This window comes from Mauremys mutica, chromosome 1, assembly GCF_020497125.1.
Source record: "Mauremys mutica isolate MM-2020 ecotype Southern chromosome 1, ASM2049712v1, whole genome shotgun sequence".
NCBI classification, from domain to species: Eukaryota; Metazoa; Chordata; order Testudines; family Geoemydidae; genus Mauremys; species Mauremys mutica.
This window is the reverse complement of record NC_059072.1, coordinates 158044774-158059633: the sequence shown is the minus strand read 5'-3', so window position 1 is coordinate 158059633 and position 14860 is coordinate 158044774. Positions and strand designations below refer to the sequence as shown.

General features: G+C 46.4%; 1 long non-coding RNA gene across 1 annotated transcript; it reads right to left on the bottom strand.

Annotated features, from left to right (window-relative positions):
• Positions 1-355: 355 nt before the first annotated feature.
• On the bottom strand, positions 356-13799 carry LOC123361726. The gene is made up of 4 exons (XR_006576203.1): positions 13322-13799; positions 11756-12187; positions 3787-4015; positions 356-423 (listed from the first exon to the last, which is right to left on the bottom strand). It is a non-coding gene; the product is annotated as an uncharacterized LOC123361726 (long non-coding RNA).
• Positions 13800-14860: the final 1061 nt, after the last annotated feature.

The following is a 14860-nucleotide window of genomic DNA, read 5'->3' as shown; positions in this document are numbered from 1 at the left end:
CTCATCCAGAGTGCTCCTATCGATTGTACTGTCAGGGTGGAGCATTGTGGGACAGCTCCTGAAAGCCAGTAACAGTCAACGTAAGCAATGCAGTGTCTATAATGACACTACATCGACCTTGACTCTACGCCACTCGTGGAGGTGAAGTTAAGGCGGCATCACAGGGAGTTATGTCAGCAGGAATGAAATGTAAGTGTAAACACTTCCATTGTTAGGTCAATGCAAGGCAGCTTACGTTGATCTAACTCTGTAGTACAGACCAGGCCTGAGACTTTTGCTCTCAACTCACTTAGGTGCGTTTGAAAATCTCACCCAAAAAACTGGTGTGTGGCCTTCAGTATGGCAGCCGGGGTGTCATGATCTCATAGGCCTGCTTGGGGCTTCCTCTTACTGCTGTTCAGAAGCTGTTCCTGTGGTGTAGTCCTGCAAGAGACAAAGGGGAATTCAGTCCAGCTGTGCTGAGATGCCTCACCCCCTCTGCTTCCACAAGGCACTAAGGAACCACAGGAGAGGCTGCCATTCTAGGACAGCACTGGGATCAGCCTGTGTCTAGGAGGCTTATGCATTTGTAACAGCCATATCACTCATCCAGCACCCAGGAAAAGCAATCGCTGGCAAATGTAATGACATAATGTCAGGCAAACTATGTAAATATGGTTTGGGCTACATTCATAATCCCGCACCGCAAGCTGCATTTTTCATGGGAGCTGCAGCCAGGTTTCCTGGATAATCGTAATCGTTTCTGACACGAAAGCGTCTTCTCCTGTTTCATGACTTATTTCCCCTGTATCATTTAAATGTATTAAAACACTGTTAGTGCAGAAAGAAGGCATCATGTTAGCATAATATCTAATCAGAACTAGCCTGCCTGGCCCCGCAGGGTTTATTTATTTATTTTGTGTCTGTTCACTCTGTTTTCTTGTTAGATTGGAGGGCCCTTCTTTGACATACTCATTTGTTCTGCTGTGTAATGGAATAGGATCTTTCAGAGCTGCTGACATCTGCTTCGTTCCTGAGATCTGCAGAAGCCAGCCGGCAAAGCAATAATAATAATGCTAGGAAGCAAGAGAACAAAGTTAAACATGAGGAGGAGGAGATTAAAAAAAATGTAGGAAATTGGCTGTCAAACCGTGTTGTGATCCGTTGCATGTGTGTGTCAGATGTGTTTTGTCTGGGCTTGATTCTCTTAGTCACACCTTCTTTACAATGGTGCAGCTATATTGCCATCAATTAATGTACTCCCGATTTACACTTGTATAGTGTAAGTGAGAAGAGGCTCATGCTATGTGTGTTTGTACAGTAGGGAGATTGCATTCTGTTCTCACTGAAATGCAATGTCATTTTTCTGGGCCTGATTCAGCACTGGGTTTTCCAACTTTATCCTGGTGGAACTCCATTGAAATAAATGGAGTTGCACTGATGTAAAACTGAAGTAATGCAATGGTGAATCAGGCTCATTGACTTCACTGGAGTTGTGCCATAGTCGCACTAGTATAATGATGAGGAAAAATCATGCCCTGTGTGTGAATAATAATAAACCCTTGCATTTCTGTAGCACCTTTAATCTGTAAAATAGGGACAATTCTTCCCACGGCTCAGGGGTGTTGTCAGAGGAAATTCATTAATGTTGTGATACTTCAGTGATGGGGCCATATAAGTGCCTAGATAGAGCAAATGGTGGGTAGCAGTAACCTTATTTTACAGATGGGGAAGCTGGGGCTCAGAGGGGGGAATTGACCTGCCCGTGACCACACAATGAGAAAGCTGGAGAATATGACTAGAACCCAGGAATCCTGCCTGGCTCCTGGTCTAACCGCTAGATGAGCGTGGGAGGGGTATAATGACATTGGTCTGGTAGGGTTAGAGAAGGTAGGGTTAGATTTTGCAAGGAAAAGACCTGTTTGTTGCGGGAAAGGCTCTGGGATAAAAATGTAGATTTTTAGAGCCTGTTGTGGAAGAGAGAACAGATTACCATACCCAGTCATAAGAGCAATGAGTCAGATCCTGACCCCCCTAAGAAAACATAAGAATGGCCATAATAGGTCAGACCAATGGTCCATCTAGCCCAGTATCCTGTCTTCCGACTCTGAAGCCAATGCCAGGTGCCCCAGAGGGAATGAACAGAACAGGGCAAGTATCGAGTCATCCATCTCCTGTCGTCCACTCTCAGCTTCTGGCAGTTAGAGGCTTAGGACATGTAGAACATGGGGTTGGATCCCTGACCATTTTGGCTAATAGCCATTAATGGATCTATCCTTCATGAACTTAGCTACTACTTTTTTGAACAAAGTTATACTTTTGGCCTTCACAACATCCCTGGCAATGAGTTCCACAGGTTGACTGTACATTGTGTGAAGTCCTTCCTTAGGTTTGTTTTCAACCTGCTTCCTATTTCATTGGGTGACCCCTGGTTCTGTGTTATGTGATCGGGTACATAACATGTTCTTATTTACTTTCTCCACACTAGTCATGATTTTATAGACCACTATCATATTCCCCCTTAGGCCTGGTCCACACTGGGGGGCATGCGACTTACCTCCCGTCCTCACCGCTCGGGATCGACGTCCACGGCTCCCCCGTCGACTCCGCTACCGCCACTCGCTCCGGTGGAGTTCCGGAGTCGACGGGAGCGCGTTCGGGGATCGATATATCACGTCTAGATGAGACGCGATATATCGATCCCCGCAAAATCGATCGCTACCCGCCGATTCGGCGGGTAGTCTGGACGTACCCCAAGTCATCTTTTCCATGCTAAGAAGTCCCAGTCTTTTTAATCTCTCCTCATATGGAAGCTGCTCTATACCCCTAATCATTTTTGTTGCCCTTCTCTGTACTTTTTCCACTTCTAATATCTCTTTTGAGATGTGGGTGACCAGAACTGTACGTGGTATTCCAGGTGTGGGTTTATACTGTGGCATTATGATATTTTGTCTTATCTATCCTTTTCCTAACACTCTGTTCGCTTTTTTGACTGCTGCTGCACATGGAGTGGATGTTTTCAGAGAACTATCCCTATTGATCCCAAGACCTCTTTCTTGAGTGGCAACAGCTAATTTAAACCCCATCATTTTGTATGTAGACATGGGATTATGTTTTCCAGTGCGCATTACTTTGCATTTATCACCACTGAATTTCATCTAGACACCCAGTTTTGTGAGATCCCTTTGTAACTCTCTTTGCAGTCAGCTTTAGACTTCACTATCTTGAGTATTGTTGGCAAATTTTGCCACCTCACTGTTTACTACTTCTGTTGGCATGGCTATGTCAGGGGTTGTTTGAGCTGTGATTTTTTTTGACCAACAGAGCTGTTCTGGTAGAAGCCCCTAGTGTAGACACAATTATACTGGCAAAATTGTGGTGTTTTGTTTTCCAGTGTAGCTTATTTAGCTCAGCAGGGCTGGAATGAGCTATACCAACAAAAGTGCCATTTTTGCTGGTATGAGTTGTGGCTACCACACTAGGTGAGCTTTGCTTGTATAACATACAGGTATAGCTATACTAGTGAAGCACTCCTAGTGTAAACCTGGCCTAAGGATCCTGATCGGAACTTCACAGCTGGCTTGAATGTCTAGGGTCAGAAAGAAAACTCTAGGTTAAAACTGTTGATCTTGGAGAAAGTGGGGGGAAATACTGGTCCTCCTACTCTTTATCCTCTGGCTCAGGAGAAAAGAGTACAAGTGAGACTAAAGAAAGAGGTTTTTCAGGGGTGACATTGATTTTTAAGGCCACATACTACACAGATACATGGTAGACAGGTGAAAATACACATCTTCTGGGAAGTGAAACCTGGGCTTTAGCTGCTGAATGGCATCTGGGAGGAAAGCATGATGCTGAGTGTTGGGGTGCACATGCAGGATCAGCTTCACGTCTGTTTTGTTGGCAGAACTTCAGCAGGCTGCTTCACACTCTAGATCAGCTCATGTGTCACCAACTGCTTCCTCCAGCACTGCTGATATTTCAGGTCACAGGTCTATAGTCACCATGATGCATCAATACGTGGAGTGGAGATAGGCACCTAGTGGGATTTTTGAAAAGTACCATTTCAGAGTTAGAACAAAAACAACGAGGAGTCCTTGTGGCACCTTAGAGACTAACAAATTTATTTGGGCATAAGCTTTCGTGGGCTACAGCTCACTTCATCGGATGTATGGAGTGAAAAATACAGGAGCAGGTATAAATACATGAAAGGATGGGGGTTGCTTTACCAAGTGTGAGGTCAGTCTAATGAGATAAATCAATTAACAGCAGGATACCAAGGGAGGAAAAATAACTTTTGAAGTGGTAAGAGAGTGGCGCATTACAGACAATTGACAAGAAGGTGTAAGTAACAGCAGGGAGAAATTGGTATTGGGGAAATTAAGTTTAGGTTTTGTAATGACCCAGCCACTCCCAGTCTTTATTCAGGCCTAATCTGATGGTATACAGTTTGCAAATTAATTCCAGTTCTGCAGCTTCATGTTGGAGTCTGTTTTTGAAGTTTTTGTTGTTGTTGTTGAACAATTGCCACTTTTAGGTCTGTTATTGAGTGACCAGAGAGATTGAAGTGTTCTCCTACTAGTTTTTTAATTTTATGATTCCCGATGTCAGATTTGTGTCCATTTATTCTTTTGCATAGAGACTGTCCGGTTTGGCCAATGTACATGGCAGAGGGGCATTGCTGGCACATGATGGCATATATCACATTGGTACATGTGCAGGTGAACGAGCCCCAGATGGTGTGGCTGATGTGATTAGGTCCTATGATGGTGTCCCTTGAATAGATATGTGGACAGAGTTGGCACTGGGGTTTGTAGCAGGGTTTGGTTCCTGGGTTGATGTTTTTGTTGTGTGGTGTGTAGTTGCTGGTGAGTATTTGCTTTAGGTTGGGGGGCTGTCTGTAGGCGAGGATTGGCCTGTCTCCCAAGGTCTATGAGAGTGAGGGATTGTCCTTCAGGATAGATTGTAGATCCTTGATGATGCGCTGGAGAGGTTTTAGATGGGGGCTGCAGGTGACAGCTAGTGGTTTTCTGTTATTTTCCTTGGGCCTGTCTTGTAGTAGGTGACAGCTCTCTGCTCTCGTCCCCTTACACCCCTACTCGTGCTACATTGATGATATCTTCATCATCTGGACCCATGGGAAGGAGGCCTTTGAGGAATTCCACCAAGATTTCAACAATTTCCACCCTACCATCAACCTCAGGAGACAGCCTTGGCACACAGCAGCTGTGGATAGTGCAACTGTTTCCGAGTAGCGTGGGAGAAGGTCTGATGATGAGAAGGGGATTGAAAAAGGGTAGCAAAAAAATACTGAGTTTGGTTAAAAACAACAAATAGATGAGTAATTTTCATCTTTATTACGTGATGTTAGTCTTCATTACTTGATTTTTCATTGGCAGTAACTGAGAGCAACAGACACTGGGAATTGAAACAAGGCTATTTGGCAATGAAGATGACTGAGGAAAAACACTGTATTTCTTTATAGCAGGTGCCTAAAAAATACTGATCTGTGCTATGGGCCTGCTTCTGCTCCAAGTGAAATCAATGGCAAAACTCCCATTGACTTAAGTGGAAACAGGATTGATCCCTGTTTGCTTATGCTCCAGCAGTGAGAGGTTGTATGTAGATTAAGGGAAAATCCCAGTGAGAATCTTTCATTACCCAGCTAAGTTTAATGGCCACAATTTTCAAACCTGTGTGAATAAAGTTAAGCTCCTAAATTCATGTTTAGGCACCTAAGTCAAAGTTTTTTGGTTTGATTTCCAAACATGCTAAGCATCTGCAGCTCTTAGTAGGATGTCTGGGTGCTGAGCACTTCTGCAAAAAAAAATAAAAAAAATAATAATAATAAAAAAATCAGACCATCTTTATTTTGGTGCCCAAATACAGATTTGGGATCTTAACTGTAGGCACCCAGGTTTTTAAAAAAAAAATGGATTATGTCTGTAGGAGACACAGGTGAGCACAATTTTGCTTCCTTCCCTCAAACACACAAACAAACAAGACTTCACTTAACTGTCAGCAGCACCCAAAGGACTGATTTATGGTACATCCATGTTGCATTGTTACAGGGTATTGATTTCCCCTGACGTGTTTCAGAAAACTCCCAGCATAATGCAACTATGAATTACTCAAAAATGGATGTTCAGACCTTCTTTTACTGGGCAGGATAAAGCAAACTGAGTTGGCTATATGAGCCACAAGTAAACCAAACAGGCCAAATTCTGCCTAATGCACAGCCCATCCCTAATGTCCCATCACTTGTTAGAGATACGAGATGGAACCCTGAAGGATTCTTAATGGAACTACAGAGACCCAACCATTCCAATTCTATGTGGAGCAGGGACCCAGGTTTCTGGGATACTCTTCTGGAAAAATTCTCACAAGAGTTAATCTTAATAGTTAAACTTATTGGGTTATTAGAGAACCAAAAACTAACTAATCTCCACCTCCCAAACAGAATAATAAGGCACGGCGAATAAACAGACTAGATGACCTCTTAAGGTCTCTTCCAGCCCTATCTTTCTATGTTTCTATGGCCATGCTCCTTTCTTCCCCCACAAATCAGCCATTCTGTCAGCCATATACAAAGGGGAAAAACAGATTAATAGGCATTCCAGTGCCACTGAAATAGTGGCAAACTCCCATTGGTTTCAATGGGACCAGGTCTTCACCCATAGTTTTTAAGGCTACAAAGGACTATTCTGATCATCTAGACTGACTTCCTGCACAATATAGGCCATAGAATTTCATCCAATGATTCCTATGTCTAGCACGGTGACTTATGGTTGAATGAGAGAGAACATCAAGCAGCAGAGGTGATATCTTCTTAGGAAGGGTCCTCAACCTATCTCTTTCTGGATGCATCTATCACTTTTTAAAGGGCTGATCCAAATCAATGGGGAAAAATTCTATTGAATTTAATGGGAGATGGTTTGGGCCCTAGATCAGCTATATAGTCTCTCAGCCTTACTGGACCAATTCTATCCCCAGTGTGACTAACTGGAAGATAATGTCATTAGGCTAGAGATGAATTTGGCCCATTATTTTCAAGGCAACATTCAGATAAGTGTAGTGACATTTCTCAACTTCTTCCCACCATCTGGAGAAGGACTAAGGTTGAGTTGAGTGAACAACCTGATGAGAGAAAGTAGATTAGATTACATTGTGATCTCAGTTACACCAGTGTAAATCAGGAATAACACTACAGAAGTCAAGGGAATTAATCCAGATTTTCCCTGGTGTAACTGAACAGAATTAGGCCATCTGTTTTACCACTCTTAGAAAAAGACAAGAAATAATATTTTCACTGATATAAATGATCCCTTATTTATTATCTTCCCTTTGGTGCTTTCTGATTCTTTCTCTCCCTATACCTGTGGGCTGTTTGGGATTTGTATGTAAGCCTCTTTTCAATAAATGTGATTAAAAACAGGAACATTTTAGTATCAGAATCCTGACAAAAACCATCAGGATGATTAGGCCAGGCTCAAACCTGAGGCTGAGAGTAGTGAAGGAGTTCGTAGTTAAATCCAGGCTGGCGTCGATACCAAAGATCAGTCCAAATTGGGTTCAGGGTCCTGGTCCTGAGGCAAGGTCTAAATCAAGCTGAGGTTGAAACCAGGAGTTCAAAAGCAGGAATGATCCACATTGTTGCCCAGACACTTCCTAAAATGTCCTTTGGTTTATAGAGGGTGGGAGCCAATCAGGAGCCACGAGGCTGCTGCTTGTCAGACCTTTGGAGATGGACTTTCCCATGGTCTGTGTCAGCAGTAGATAGTGGAGTGCAAGCTGGCTGCTGCTGGTGGCAGTGTGAAGGTGTTCACTGCCTGACAGCTCTGCAGGCCCAGGTACTGGGCCTCACAGTTCCCTCCAACCCCCCAGGGTGCCCTTGGTTCACCCAGGTTCATGAGCCAAGTTGAAGGCTGCCAAGAGGTCAGGGGTATGGACTTGGGATGCTGGTGCCCAGTATCATTCTGTTGGACCATAGCCCTCACAGTCTACAAGGTACCAGAGAGATTCAAAAGCCAAACGTGGCTCCAGTATTTCTTGGACCTTGTACTTGTCATATCATTGGATCTGCTCTGGATGGTTGGGCCCGGAAAGCAAAGGGGTTGTTGATGTAGGGCTTTAGCAAGGGTACATGGAACACCAGGTGGATTTTGAGGGATCCAGGTAATTGAAGTCTCACAATTACTGGGCTGATTACTTGGCTGATAGAACATGACCCAAGGTATCAGTACTCCAGTTTACAACATGGCCAGCTGGCATGGAGGTGTTGGGCTGAGAGCTACACTTTTTGCCTGATGGTGAATGCTGGGCTTTTCCAGTGCCAGTGGTCACTGTTCTATTTGTAGTCTTGCTTGGCCTTGTCCAGATGTGCCTTGAATTCTTCTTGAACCTCATGGATTTCACTTACTCAGGCTGTGGGACTGGTAGAGGAGACAGGCATAGCCAGGTGGAGACGGAGGCACAAGCCACAGTTTGTGTAGAACTGATTCTGCATGGTGGAGATATGACTGGCATTGCTGTCAGCAAACTCTGCTTGGGGTAATAGGCTTGACCAGTTGTCCTGGGGGAAATTTATGAAGAAGCACAAACATTGTTCTAACATTTGATTTGCTCGCTTGGACTGATCATCAGTTTGTGGGTGATAGGCAGTGGATGTGTAACTGTGGACCCCAAGCAGTTGTAGTGTTTTGTGTCAAAACTGAGACAAACTGCAGACCCCAATCTGTTGTGACTTGCTGCAGGAATCCATGGAGATGTGACATGAATCACCAGGAGCTGGGCCGTTTCTTCTGTGAAGAAATGGGGTGCGCACTGGGGAAGAAATGGGTTGCGCACTGGGGATGAAGTGTTAATTGGTTGACCGTGGTGAGGATTACAGTGTGCCCATCAGACACAAATGATCGACCATAAAGTCCAGGGTAATGGCTACCCAGGGTCTGGATGAAGTCTCTGAAGGCATTACGGTACACAAGGGTTCTGAGCATGGCATCTTGGGTCAGATGCATGTCACACAGGAATCAATATACAAATGGATTGTCATGTGCATTCAGAGTCACCAGAAGGAGCGGGCCAACCAAATGGAGGATCTTGAGGCAACTCAGATGGCCTGCTAATGCAAGTCATAACAGAGCTATAGTACCTCTAACTGAGGGGGTTCTGATAGAACATACAGGCGGCCCTTGACATAGAGCAAGCCAAACCGGACCTGGTGTTGCCCCAGGCTTGCTGTCTCAAGTGCCTAGGGGGGTGGGGGGAGACTCCTTCTCTACAGATAAGTGGATCAGTGTCATGGGGCCTTGGGGCACTGCAGCATCCAGAAAGTTCCAGGGCTTGAGAATGCATGGGTACTCAGCATGGGAAAGGGGTGGTTCTTGGCTGGCAAGATATTCCTCTTTTCAGTACAAGGCACCAGAGGTCTTGTTCTGGGCTCCTGGGTGGTACATGACGTGAAACTGAAGTGTTGTGAAGAAAAGAACCCAGCAAAACTGCCTTTCATTCAGCGTCTTGGCTTGGCAGAAGTACTGTAAGTTTTTTATGATCTGTGTAGGCCAGTACTGGGTACCAAGCACCCTCCAGGTAGTGGCACCACTCTTCGAAGGCCTCTTTGATGGCTGGAATCTCCTTATCAATAATTTCCTTATAGAATTCTGTTCAGCTGGATCATGTTTCATTGAGGCGTGAGGGGACATTACTTTGGGGCTCACCCAGACCAACCCTCTCTACTGGGCCTGGGTGTGGTCATTTCCCAAACTGGGTTGTGCAAAATGTGACAGGCAGTTGGAGAGAGCATTGCCAGATCCTCCACAATAGAAACACAGCCCATAGTGGATGGTATCCAGCAGATGGTTCAGGGTCAGGGCTGGAGATAGGTATCAAGGGGTGCCTGTCAGGTGTTGGCCCAGATCCCTTCCTTTCCCCTTGTCACTTGCATAGCCTATTGTCAATGAGTGTGGTGAGGTCAATGAGTATGGTAAGTTGGTCAGGGCCCATCCTTAACCTCCTCACATAGTCTTAGGGTTGCCCGCAGTCCCTTATTACAAGGGACAGCCCTTATTTTTTTCATCTCTGTACAACAAGTTCAGGAGTTGCTGAGTTCTGCAAAAAGCAGCAAGAAATACCTGGGATGAATGTAGGTGAGCACTGCTTATTAGTAGTAGTAGTAGACACATAGACTTTAAGGTCAGAAGGGACCATTATGATCATCTAGTCTGACCTCCTGCACAATGCAGGCCACAGAATCTCACCCCCCACTCCTGTAACCAACCCCTAACCTATGTCTGAGTTATTGAAGTCCCCAAATTGTGGTTTGAAGACCTCAAGGTGCAGAGAATCCTCCAGCAAGTGACCCGTGCCCCATGCTGCAGAGGAAGGCAAAAAACCTCCAGGGCCTCTGTCAATCTGCCCTAGAGGAAAATTCCTTCCCGACCCCAAATATGGCGATCAGTTAAACCCTGAGCATGTGGGCAAGACTCACCCGCCAGCACCCGGAAAGAATTCTCTGTAGTAACTCAGATCCCACCCCATCTAACATCCCATCACAGACCACATCACAGTAGTAGTGATGATGATGATATTGGGAGGAGGGGTGACATGAGGGTGCTAAGAAAACAGTCCCTTAGTTTTGAAATACAATGTTGGCAACCCTACGTAGTCCCCACTGGAATTGGTAGAGCCAGGCCTCTTCATTCCACTTGGTGTTGGAGACTAGTCATCAAAAGTGGGCAGTGTAGGTGCAGGCCAGCATGGTGGGCAGAGGTGACATGGTGGGAGGAGGAGATGTGGGATCACGTGTGCCCCCGCCCCCCCCCCCAGATTGCTTGGCCACACAGTGTGGCTGGGCCCCCTCCCTGCAGGGCAGCTGAACCAGTGAGCTGCAAGCTGTGCTGGGCAGGGACAGGCAGAGGCAGGAGGAATAGCTGGAAACTCAGGGAAGGGCCACTGCTTTAACTCTGCCAGGAGAGGCAGGCGGAACAGGTGGGAGCTGCAGAGAGGGACTGCTGCTTTCTGAGGCGGGGGAGCTGCTTTCTGAGAGGGGGAGACTACCTGGGTGGTGGTGACTGGAGCTGTTCTGGGGCTGTGCACCCCCACTATCAGCAGGCAAAGGTGGTGTCTGATGGTGGGGATCATTGAATATGGTGGAAAATGTCTGGAGGAAAGCATTCCAGTTAGATAGCATTGGCTTGCTCACTCAAGTAGGAGCAAGGCTCAGTCCAACACCTCTCCCATCAGGATGCTAATAGCGAGTCCTACTTTTGCTCAGTCGGCGTGGTAGGACTTGGGGCGGAACAGAAAAAACAAGCAGCATTGATTCAGAAACCCTCTGCATTTTTGACAGTCCCCATTAAAACATTCTGGGAGGGAAACCGGTGGTCCTGGATCTGGGCGCATGACTGCAGCATATGCCCAGAGGGGAGTGTTCACAACCCATAGCCGGGCCACCTGTCCTCATAGCATCTGTTATCTGGCATGCTGTGCCAGCTGGGCCCACAGTGGCATGTTTCCATCATGGAGCTGGGCTGATTGCCTGTGCAGCTCTTGTTTTCTGTTGCAAACTGCATACTTGGGCTCACAGTGTGGGGAGCTCCTCCTATGGGAGGTCAACTCATTCAGGCATCTCCAGCACCCTCTGGGGCATGCTGGGTAGGGAGTGGCCCACTGTCTCCATGCTCCCACAGGATAGCCCTTCACCACGAGCTAGGGTGGTACAGGCAAACTGTCAGGACCCTTAAAAAGGCAGTCAAGATTAATGGTTGGAGCAGGGACAAACCTGAGGCTGAGAGTAGCAGAGGAGCTTGTCGTCAAGTTCCAGGCCAGGATCAATCTCAAGGATCAGAGTTCGAGCCAGGTTTCAGGGTCCAGTTCTGGAGGCAAGGTCCAAATCTAGCTGAGGTCAAACCCAGGAGTTTGATAGCAGAAAGCTGGAATGGTCATAGCAGTTACAGAAAGTCCACACTGTTGTCTGGATGCTTCTTGGAATGCCACTTGGGTTTATATAGGGTGGGGAGCCAATCAGGAGCCATGAAGCTACTGCCTGTTGGACCCTTGAGGCAGGACTTCCTGAGGTCTGTATTTTCAGCGAGTTGTGGGTAGTGGAGTGTGAACTGGCTTCTGTTGCTGCTGGGTGGAAGTGTAGAGGTGTTCACTGAGTAGAAGATCTGCAGGCCTGAGTTTGAGAGCTGCTGGGCCTTATACATTGACTCTGAAAATGATGTCAGACATTAAGATCCTGTGGAGAACTGCAGAGCTATTCTGCTGATTCACCCTGTGACAAGGCATACTTGCCCCACACTGGAGAAGAAGGGGTTAACCCCACATTGTGGGTGGAGGAAGCCACACACTCTCACCACTGCCTAGTTATGCTCAAACTGGAGCATCAGTATAAAAAGGGAGCAGCCCAGCCCGGTTGGGGCTGACTGCCAGGGAGAGAGGATGTACATTGCAGGCTCCCTCCTGGAAGCTGCTGGAGCCCCAGATCGCAGAGGCCAAGTGCTCCAAGACCCAGGCGAATACCCAGCTGCCTGTGGAAGCCCAAGAGGGGATGGGGTCTTTGGGGGCTTTGTAAGCTGACTACCCCAGAGGCCCAGGAGGCTTGTGGTCATCAGTGCTGGAAAACAGGGTAGGCAGTGACACAGGGGAACAAGACCAGTTGTGGAACCGTGACAAAGGCAGCATGTTTTGGACAGATCCTCACTGTTCTAGTGGCTAATCCATTTGTCACTATCAGGGCCCTGGGTTGGGACCCGGTGGAGCTGGGAGGGCCTAGGTCCGCCTACCCAGCAGCCACCCAGCCATGGGTGACAGCCCATTTCCCCACTGACTGCTAGGCCACACATCCCTGCAGAAGAGGGCAGCCATACTGGCTTTGGCCACCAGACCATGCAGACCTGCAAGGGAGGGCAGTCGTATTGACTCTCACCACGAGGACATTCTGTCCTGAGGCTAAGGGTGGTCATTGGGATCAATCTGGCTACAAAATGCCTTTAGTAGTCTGGGAGCATAATATAATACAATCTCATTCTGTGGGCTGATTAGTGATCGAATGGTAAGGGAGGTGTCATGTGAGTCATAAAAATCTACAGAATCATAATTTCAATGACAGAGTGGGGGGACTCACTACCCTCTCAGTTCCAGGTTCTCCGGTTGGTGGAAATTTTGATAATACAGTGTTTTCAGAAATGGGTCAAGTTGGGTATCATTCAAAAGCCCTTTCTCCCATTAACACAATGGTAACACACATGGCAAACCTAGAACAATTATGTAGATATGCATTAAAAACATGTTTACAAATCAACTTTTTTAAAATTATACTTTAACACTGGGATGCATTGCTTACATAAAAAAAGACATTGGGCTTTGGTAATCCTATGGAAGTTAGCCTTGACATGTAAGACTGAACACAATTATCAAAATCATCATCAGTGTCATCTCCGTCTAGGGCACCACTGCTGGCACATTGTCACATTGATCCTCGTCCGTGCCACACTCACATGTCTCCGTACAAGGCAGGCTGCTAGCCAAACATTTGCAGGGCAGTGAGCATCTGGTCTTTGCACATGAGTATATGATTAGCTGAAGGATTGATTTGGGAGCACATGATATTTTACACATAACTGGTGTGATCAGTCCATCCTCCAAGGACCATCCGTGCCTGAGAGAGGCAGGTAGTTCTGGATGCATGCAATCATCCTGGAGCCATTCCACTGCATGATAATTCACCCTCTTGATAGCAGGTATAACTGCACCCCTTGTCAATGGCAATTATTCTCCATTTGTCAGCTTCTTGGAAAACAGCCACCAATGTAGTGCTCCAAGTGTCATAATGTTGGTCTTCAAATGGTAAATTCAGCGTATGAACACCCCCAGTGCAATTATGACCTCATCAGTGACTGTGTCAGCCATTCTGAGCACCTTCAGAGTGAGGAGAGAGTCTTTGGAGGCTGAATCAATCGCCTTCCAGGAAGATAATGTGGTCTTTCCAACCAACCTTCCAGTAGCATCGCGTCCTGAAAGGGAGTGGAAACTTGGCAGTGCAGCAGCTTGTAATGGTCTGAGTGACAGGAACTCATCTCTGAGAAATATACAGCGATGCTGTTCCCCAGCAGCAGGCACAAAAACAATCTTGTGGAAGTCTTAGGCAGCATCTCACGAAGAGCACTGGAACATCTGGGTCCTGTGCAAAAATCTGGAGTTTAGTGGTGCCTCTCTGGTGTCAGCCTCATCATGGGAATGATGAAGAAACTCCACTGAACAGTGCGAGGCAGCAACTTCATTATGTCATAGAATATCAGGGCTGGAAGGGACCTCAGAGGGTCATCTAGTCCAACCCCCTGCTTAAAGCAGGACCAGTCCCCAGACAGATTTTTGCCCCAGATCCCTAAATAGCACCCTCAAGGATTGAATTTACAATCCTGGGTTTAGTAGGCCAATGCTCAAACCACTGAGCTATCATATGACAACAGAATTATTTGAGCAATTCTTCACATGCTGGAGCATTTTTCCTGCAAGGTATGTGGTTATCTCATCCTTCGTGTGCCTATGAGACAGTAGCTTCTTCGCTGTGATATTGGACATGTTTGTAGAGTCAATGATTTTTGTATGGGACAGGTGTGATACCATGAAGTCTATTCTTTCTGGTAACATTTTTAATGGATTCATCTGCATACATGTCAAATATGGGGTGGATTTTGTCACAGGTCCAGTATTTTCTCTCTAGCCTCATGATGAAGCGTTCAGCCAAATCTCAGCAGGTGCTAACAGTTTCTGGTGTGTTGAGAACTTGTACTTCAGCCAAACCCTCTGTGATTGCTACACTAAAAGGCCTCTGCTGGCATAAGGTACCCATCAGTGTCAGTAGGTGCTGGCTTAGGAAGGC